The sequence below is a fragment of the Solanum pennellii genome, chromosome 11, assembly GCF_001406875.1.
Source record: "Solanum pennellii chromosome 11, SPENNV200".
NCBI lineage: Eukaryota > Viridiplantae > Streptophyta > Magnoliopsida > Solanales > Solanaceae > Solanum > Solanum pennellii.
In genome coordinates this window covers 40,831,279-40,839,394 of record NC_028647.1, presented here as the reverse complement: position 1 = coordinate 40,839,394, position 8,116 = coordinate 40,831,279, and the positions used below count along the sequence as shown (strand labels likewise).

At 43.6% G+C, this 8,116-nt stretch overlaps 1 pseudogene across 1 annotated transcript in view; it reads left to right on the top strand.

Moving 5' to 3' along the window:
* The first annotated feature begins 6,944 nt into the window (after positions 1–6,944).
* Positions 6,945–8,116, top strand: part of LOC107003329 — a 3,445-nt pseudogene continuing 2,273 nt past the window's right edge. Inside the window, exon 1 of the transcript XR_003575305.1 lies at positions 6,945–8,116. This exon is cut by the window's right edge and continues 2,273 nt beyond it. The product of XR_003575305.1 is annotated as an uncharacterized mitochondrial protein AtMg01110-like (transcript).

Genomic DNA, 8,116 nt, shown 5'->3' with positions numbered 1-8,116 from the left:
ACAAATTCCAGAAATCCGCTCTTAGAGTTCGAGAATCCAAGCGCTGGCAAGTCAGCTAGCGAACCAAGGGGCAAAGAAAGGGGGCCCTTGGGCCACTTGACTCTAAGGAAAGGGGAAAAGTTAGTTCCGTCTTCTACGATGTATGCTCTTTAACTGGTTCATACTGGAAGAATGGATGGCGTAGGAGTCTCTCTTCTGAGACTTGGACTGATGAACTCTGTAACCTATATTCTCCAACCTTCCTCGATACCCTAGAGTTCGACTCTTGCCACAAGGAATGTCATCGCCTTTCGGCTGGTCTACGATATTCCTTGGAGGATGGAACCTTTCTGTTGACCTAACTTTCCAGTGAGCGGACCTACTCGAAGGAAGGAAAAAGAAGGGGGTTGGGGGGGCTTCTATATAATCTCTAATCCGAGTCTTACCCCTATATATGTGGAAATTCTGCTACAAATGGATTGGATGCACGGAACTCCCCTAAAAACCCAACCCTGCGTGCAGTCGAACTGCTTTATTCAACTTGGCAAAGACAAAGCATGACCTCTGGAACCAAATCGTTCTTGTCTCTGGATTGCCTCACAACTCGAAGCATGAGGCCTGGACCCATCGGTGGCTAAGATCACATCTTCATGACAAAAGGTGTACACGTTCGGCCTAACTCAAGGTAATGGGCCAAACCTAACGAGTCCAAACAAATTGGATCTTATTGTATGACAAAACCACAGATTGGGCTTAATATTCCAGGCCCAGAAAAGATGGGTTGAATCCAGAAAGCCTTACCGCTCTTATTCCGCAGCCTTTAGCACATAGCAGTCGACGCAGAAGAGAGCAGCCCTACAAAATAGTCAAACTTCCTTCCTGTGATGTTAGTATTCGTATTACATACACTGATGTAAGTGGAATCAATCACCTAAATGACATGATTCAACTGCCAGTGAGATTAGGAGCTTCCTGAGAAGAGTAAGTTGAATCATGTAAATAGCATGATTCCTCAGCTGAAGCATTTTTTAAACACTGAAAGAGTGGTATTAGAATATACCTGAGAAGGAAGAAAGTTGAATCAGCAAAATGGCATGATTCAACAACTGATGAATTGTTTGTTGAATCATCCAATTCGCGCTCGCTCTAAAAAATAGACTATCCACAGTATAAATAGAGAATCAACAAGAACTGCCATTTGCCAGAAAACTCTTCTTTCGATAATAAATCAATCCTTACGCTCAAAGAGATTTCTAAAACAAACAATGGCTGGAGAATTCAGACTACACCAACCTTTCTCTGAAATAGAGAAAGAAGAAAAATTTATACAGGAGCGCAAGGAACTCCTTATAAGGTTCTGGAAAAACCTTCCAACAGACACTCCACTCAGGGAAGCAGAGCTCAGACTCAAAGCCCTACGGGAAGAGCAGAACTCTCTTGCGAGAGAAATGACATTAAAACACCGAGGTAACGGAAGTGAAGGCAACTCAACAGGAGGAATAATAAGAGGAGCACAGGGATAAAATTGAAGGAACAGGAGAGAAGAATAAGAATGAGTTTATTTTAGCCAATTGTTAGTTATATTTGAAATGTAGTGCCTGTTCTGTAAGCTCTCTTATAGGATCTCCCTTTGTTATTTTTTATAAAAAATATATAAAAATAGGTTATTCCTATGAGTAATGTTCCGAAATCATTTAGAAAATGTTTATATCAAAACAAAACTCCCAGGATAAAGTAAATTAGAGTTTCCAAATGCTTTGAATCTATATTCATTGGAGGTTATCATGGTGTATACACTTGGTAGTGTCGTAAATAGTGTACAATCTGAGTTTCCTGCTGTTCGCCTATCTACTCTGGTTGAGCATCTTGATTCCCTCATTAGAACGCATGCTCCTTTGATGAAAGATCGCAGGTGTGGCTCCTTCCTATGGTCTCTACTGCCAACTCGTTTCACTCCAGTTTACCGTAGCAACTACAGCAAGCTGACTAGCTCCCTGGCTCGTATGACTAGCTCGCTTACTTTACTTTCACTCAACAGCCTAGCTCTAACAAGCCAACTCCGTTCCTAGTTTCGCTACCCTGCTTTAGCCTCCCCCCTTATAACGAGCAAGTAAGTATACTAGCTGAGCTAGCCGCATTCCTAGTTACTACTTAGTAGCCTTATTTCACTTACAGCTATCTAAGACATTCAGGGGCTGTGTAACTGCTGTTAGAACGCTTCGTTACGGATGTCGAAAAGGGAAGATTGGTTCTGTGCCAGGTCATGGTGATATGCTGGATTGGATAAAGGGTTGTTTCGTCGATAGCATTATCTGATGTGGGATGCGTAGTAGCTGTTGTCACAGTAGGGGTCCCTAAGGCGGGAATTGCCCTAAAGTAGCCATAGCGTTGATTGCTCTCCTTGTTCTATCGTATGGGCGAATTATCTTAACGAAAGCCTTCTTTTTGGCCCTCGTGTGAGGGTTGTCATAACTTGTGTCTATCCGCTGTTAAATGACTTCACTTAATAGAGTCCTAAGGGCAGTCTCTTTGAGAAGGGGCCGTATTAGTTTTTATTAGCTGTCCCAGGGAAAAGAGTAAGTATTGGCTGTTGGCATGTCCGAGCTAAGATCGGTTGAGGCGGGTAAGGTTGCCTAGCTTACTTGGTAAAGGACTCCTTTCTTTAGTTTAGCGGCCATGGATCGATTCTAGGTGGTTCACTTGTATACCCCTATTCTCTGAGTTCACGTTCTGATCTAGCAAATCTACTTTTCAGATGAGTTCCTTAGTTTTTGGACAGGACAGGTGGGAACCAGGAGGTAACGCGTCTGTTAAAGCAATCGGGCAAATGCGTGTATACTAGCTTACTAGCTATAGCTGTTACTGTGCTTTCTGGATACCTTTCCATGTCTTATAGGTGCATGCAGGCAACTTGAGATCGAACTTCGACTTCGTAAACTCTGCTTCATCCGAAGCGAGGAATCAATCTATCTTTTCTGCTAGCCTTTTCCCTTTTTAGTATTAGAATCTAGCTCTTGCATCTTCATTCGATACGGGGAATCTCGCAATACTCAGAAAGGCCTGTCAGCGAGAAACTCTCTATCAATAGTAAGTGAACGCGTAAAAACCAAGTAGTCGCTCCCTGACCCATACACCTATTGTAATGTCGGTCAACGAGGTAAAGAATCCGAATCGGAATCAAGAGTACTTTCCTAAGAAGCTAGATAGAAGAAAAAAAGAAAACCGTCCCTTGACCTAAAAAAGACACTGACCACCCTAATCTAATCTCGATTAGAACAGAAAAACTCAAGACGCATACTGAAAAAGTCAATCCCCCCTTTTTTTTTTGTTTTGGCACTAGTGTTGGTATGGTCTTCGGAGAATCGGTAAGACATAGCGGACGACCTTCCTCAGTCATTGGCAAAGTACCCTTTCTTGTTCCTGACGAATGATTGATAGGAACGGATTGCCCGGGCTTCCCTGCATCCGATCAACTCATACCTCCCAGCCCTGTAACTTCAACTTAGACTTAGGGCTGGCCTTGCCTCATTCTTGAAGCTACATTCTCTTCGATCCCTTTCCGGAACCAGCCCTAGACCTCTTCTTTTTAATGTTTTCCGGGGCTACTTTTTCAGTCGCAGGTGCTGCTACAACTAATTGGTTCTTCAGTTGATTGGTGAACAAAGGAATTTAGTACGGAACAGTAAAGAAATATAAGAACATGACTGTCGACAGCTTGAAAAAGAAAAAAGGAGTTCAACCGTTCCCTAAATATGGAGTCAATGACTTTGAAGGGCCATTATTGAGTCAAGCAACCGAAACCGAGCAAAGAAGTCACATCTGAGCTAATTATAACTAAGTCATCCGCTTATATTATACCAAGCAAGACCCTTTTGCAGTTTACTCGCTAGTGTCATCACTCACTGGACGAGCCTTTCTATTTGTACCAGTTGAGTACGTCTGCCCAAGACCCAGACAAAAAGCTTTGTACCTTACCACGGAAACTCCGCTATCAATGTCGTCTGGCCCAGTTGCCCCAACTGGACTTAACCATTTGACTTCTGACAATAAGAGGAAGAGAAGCCCTCTTGAGTAAGGGCTCTTGAGTTAGAGTTCGAACTCACCTTCTTTCTTCTATTTCATAGCCTCTTCCGTATTCTCAATCGGAATAGCCAGGCCAACAATCTTTTTCTTTTATTAGGACCCGAATCCGAAAGAGACGCAGCAGCAAGAGGTCCTGAATCAAATAGAGCAAGCAAGTCCGTATTCTGTTCGGCTTACGGCTTCATTCCCAGAGTAAGGAGAAAGAAGACACAGCGCCGGGGAATAGCTCCGAGAGGGACTTCTCTGAGTAAAGAGATAAGTAAGGGTAAGAGTCATTCCAATTGAGTAGGTGAAGAGTCTCTTTCGAGCGAGATCCTTTACCACGCCTAACTAAATGAAAGAAAGTAAGAGAGAGAGTGGCCGCCTATTTCTTAAATGAAAATAAAGGACTTCCTTATCCTAAGGCTGTCACTGAATGAATCTGGTAACTAATGCCGCCAGAGAGGCTGAGGTGAGTATCGTCGCATCGCCTCCGACAACTTCTTTTGCTTTGTAGCTACGGCTCTTATCCTTCCTAAGTGGTTCGTAAGTCTTTCTTAGTTTAGACTTCTAAAGACTGCTTGCGCCCCTTGTTCCTGCTTTAGCCTGTGAGGGATTGCTCTTGTTGTTCTTTTTAGTTTCAGTGAAGTGCTTATAGGGCTTAACTTCCGATTTAGCAATTTCTGTGATAGAAGAAGAGTATATTATAGAATAGACTATACCCCTAGACCCGGTATGGAAAGGGAGTAAGGTAATTCATCATCAACCAAGGCAGGAATCGTTAGAGTATTGTATTGCCCTCCAATAGGACTATACAGAGCAGCGGGAAGGTCGGAATCTAGTGAATCTGTCTTTAAAGTGTAGCTCCGCACCTTACCCATCGTGTAATGACAGTGTGCCTTCACCCCATGATCTTAGTGCTCCGATTGCGCCTTCTGTATCTGTAACTGTAAGTGCATATGTATACACTAATTTATACGTGGGTTCCGCTTCGGGGAAGACGAGTTGACTCCACAAAGCAGAAAATGCCTCGGATATTCCATTAACGGTTACCTAGCCCAGGAAAGGAAAAGAAAGGGCAATCTGCTAGAGGCACCTTCCTATTCCTTGCCGCAACGTATCCCAGGTTGGCTACCCTTCCCCTGCGAAATCCTAGGAGACTCTTGCTTGTAGGCGTAAGGAAGATTTCAGATTCACCGCTTGGACCTAAAAACAATCTACTAAAGGTCTTCCGATTCTGCTGCGGGTATTTTCTTTTCTTGGATCTTATCGATCTATGCCCTTTTGGTCTATGGGGTATCCCCCTTTTCCGCTTTTCTTTCTTTCATCTTCCTAATTCCTCAGGTAAGCTTCATGCCAGTCTGACTAAGGTAAGGGGGGAAGACCTCATTTCGTCATTCATATCTATTCGTCTTAGCCCTGCTTCGGCGATTCAATCCGACATTTCATTTCCCCCTTCATCATTTGATTTTTCGCATCTAAGAGCTGATCTTGCAAAAGGAGTACAGCGCGATAACAAGCGATTTGTGATCAATAAAAAGTACCACCGGATTCTGTACCCATCAGTCTTGGATCCTCACCTTAGACAGTTTCATTTGGTTATGAAAGAAAGGCCTTATCCCTAGCGTTAAGGTCTCTATCAAGCACTCTTCTAAAAGGAATGTCATGATACAAAGTGGGCTGGTCATCCGGGGCAACAAGGCACGCGAGCATGCCATTCATGAAAGTCTTACCTATAGAGTAAGTAGCTAAAGCAAGAGAGCCATCAAGCAAGCGATTGTAGGTACGCTAAGTTTATATATTATCTTATATAAGATAAGCGGATTGTTGTGGAACTAGATCCTCTGCTAGAGTCAGAGTTGTTGTGTAGCCAGGTTCACCTGCCCAATGCCAATGATACGAAGAGCTAGCTTTGCTACCCCTGGGGGCTCAGAGAAAAGTCTACTTGCATTTGTTAAGCATGTGAAAAAGCTTTCCTGCACGCGGGAACCTTCCTTCTGTCTTGCAGCCTTGATGCTCAGTTCTGTTCTCCCGCACACCCGCTTTTGCAAGGCTAGCCGGGGGGGAGGTGCTTTTTCGGGTTTGGTTTGCCTAGATAGGAAGTGCGCTTGCAGTGCTTCTAGTAACTATTTTGAAGTGCAATATATTTCTGTTCCAGGGGTATGATTGCTTCTTTCTTCGGCTTAAAAGCTAGGGCTTGTGGTTCGTTATCAGTACCTGTTTTAGAGCGATATAACCTCCTTGTCCGCCTCTCAATGTCCGGGTCTTTCCCCAGCCCTCTCTCTCGATGTGGTGCCTTTCACTCTGCTCTGTCAACACTTTATCGCAATGCCGAAAGGCAGGATTTCTGGTCTTTTAGGAAAAGGATATCGAATGATCGATTCACCGTTGAGAACATTAACCCCAAAAAGAGGAATATTGTGGTGTTCTAACAGCGGCATTATCCCTTCTATCTATCTGAATTATGCAACAAGAAAAGTAAGTCAAAAAAAATTGTAGCTTTTTAAAACTCTTTCTGAAAAAGTCTGTAGGCCCCTACTTTAGTTCTCTTTTGGGGGCTTACAAGGGTGTTCCGTTAGCAACGGGAAGGTTAGCTCAAGTGATAGAGGGAGGTGGTAAGAGACGTATCTTTGCAATATGTAATTACGTAAAAAACAAAGGTTACTGTTTCCTGTCCACCAATGGGCAATGAAAGTCCTATCTCGCCTTCCGGCGGATGGAGCATTCGACCAAGAACGTCCGTTGGTACGATTACGATCTCAAAAGAAACGTAATTCTTTCTCTTTTGATTCAAAATCGGCAACGGNGTTCCGTTAGCAACGGGAAGGTTAGCTCAAGTGATAGAGGGAGGTGGTAAGAGACGTATCTTTGCAATATGTAATTACGTAAAAAACAAAGGTTACTGTTTCCTGTCCGCCAATGGGCAATGAAAGTCCTATCTCGCCTTCCGGCGGATGGAGCATTCGACCAAGAACGTCCGTTGGTACGATTACGATCTCAAAAGAAACGTAATTCTTTCTCTTTTGATTCAAAATCGGCAACGGACCGTTGGCCATTGAGTGTCATATACCCCTTCATGTCCTGCATGTGGGGGAGTGCACTGGCATCATCAATAGTCAACACTTCCTTGGGTCTCAACACTTTCTCGATCGTCCCTCCGATGGTCAAGAGGGAGAGTGAGATTGCCTTCTTAACAGGGCAGCCGTTAGGTTACTACGGATCATGGCCCCTATTTGCGCTTTCCCACCATTATATGGTGTGGCTAGCTGCGAAATATGCATACCCAACGAGTACTACCCCTTTTGCTGATTACGCCCTGTTAGGTGATGATATCCTAATCACCGATACAGAGGTGGCGCGGCAGTACAGGATTTTGCTGGATAGGCTTGGGGTTACAATCTCTTAGCAAAATCGATAATATCCGAGAACGGAACCCTCGAGTTTGCTAAGAGATTTTGGACCAAGGACATGAAAATTTACCTTTCTCCAATCTCTCTTAGAGCATTAACTTCCCGTAGGACAACTGTGGGTCTGTGTCAACTCGCAACCAAGTATTCGATTTCAACATCGATTTTACCTATTTTTTGGGGGGCCGGATTCAGAGTTCGTTCTCGTTTGATGTCTACTCAATCTAAACGTTGGGAAAGACTGAAAGCGGCTGCAAGCAAACCACACAGGTCACATCTATTACCTCTCGAATATTGGATTGGGAGATTTAAACCTCTCAATCTTTTTTTTTTTTGAAGGGAAAGATAATAGATTATCTCCGGAAGGAATTAACACCTAAGGAGATACGACTCTTTCCAAATGAGTTGGTGTTTGATGGTGAGAGAGAAATCCTTGAACGCACTGTTTTACTCAGATGGGTGAAACAGTGGCTGAAATGGGTCTCTTGGTACCATACTGTTGCAGCATCAGCGGAAGTAACCATTGATCAGTTGATGGAAGTTCCTATGTGTAGTAAATCCTGAAAAAGAACAAACGAAGATCTTGATTTGATCAAGTATAGTTGAGGGTTGGTGTTCAGTGTGGGCAGTCTCCTCTATCAAAATAGTAAGAGAAAAAGAAGGACTTA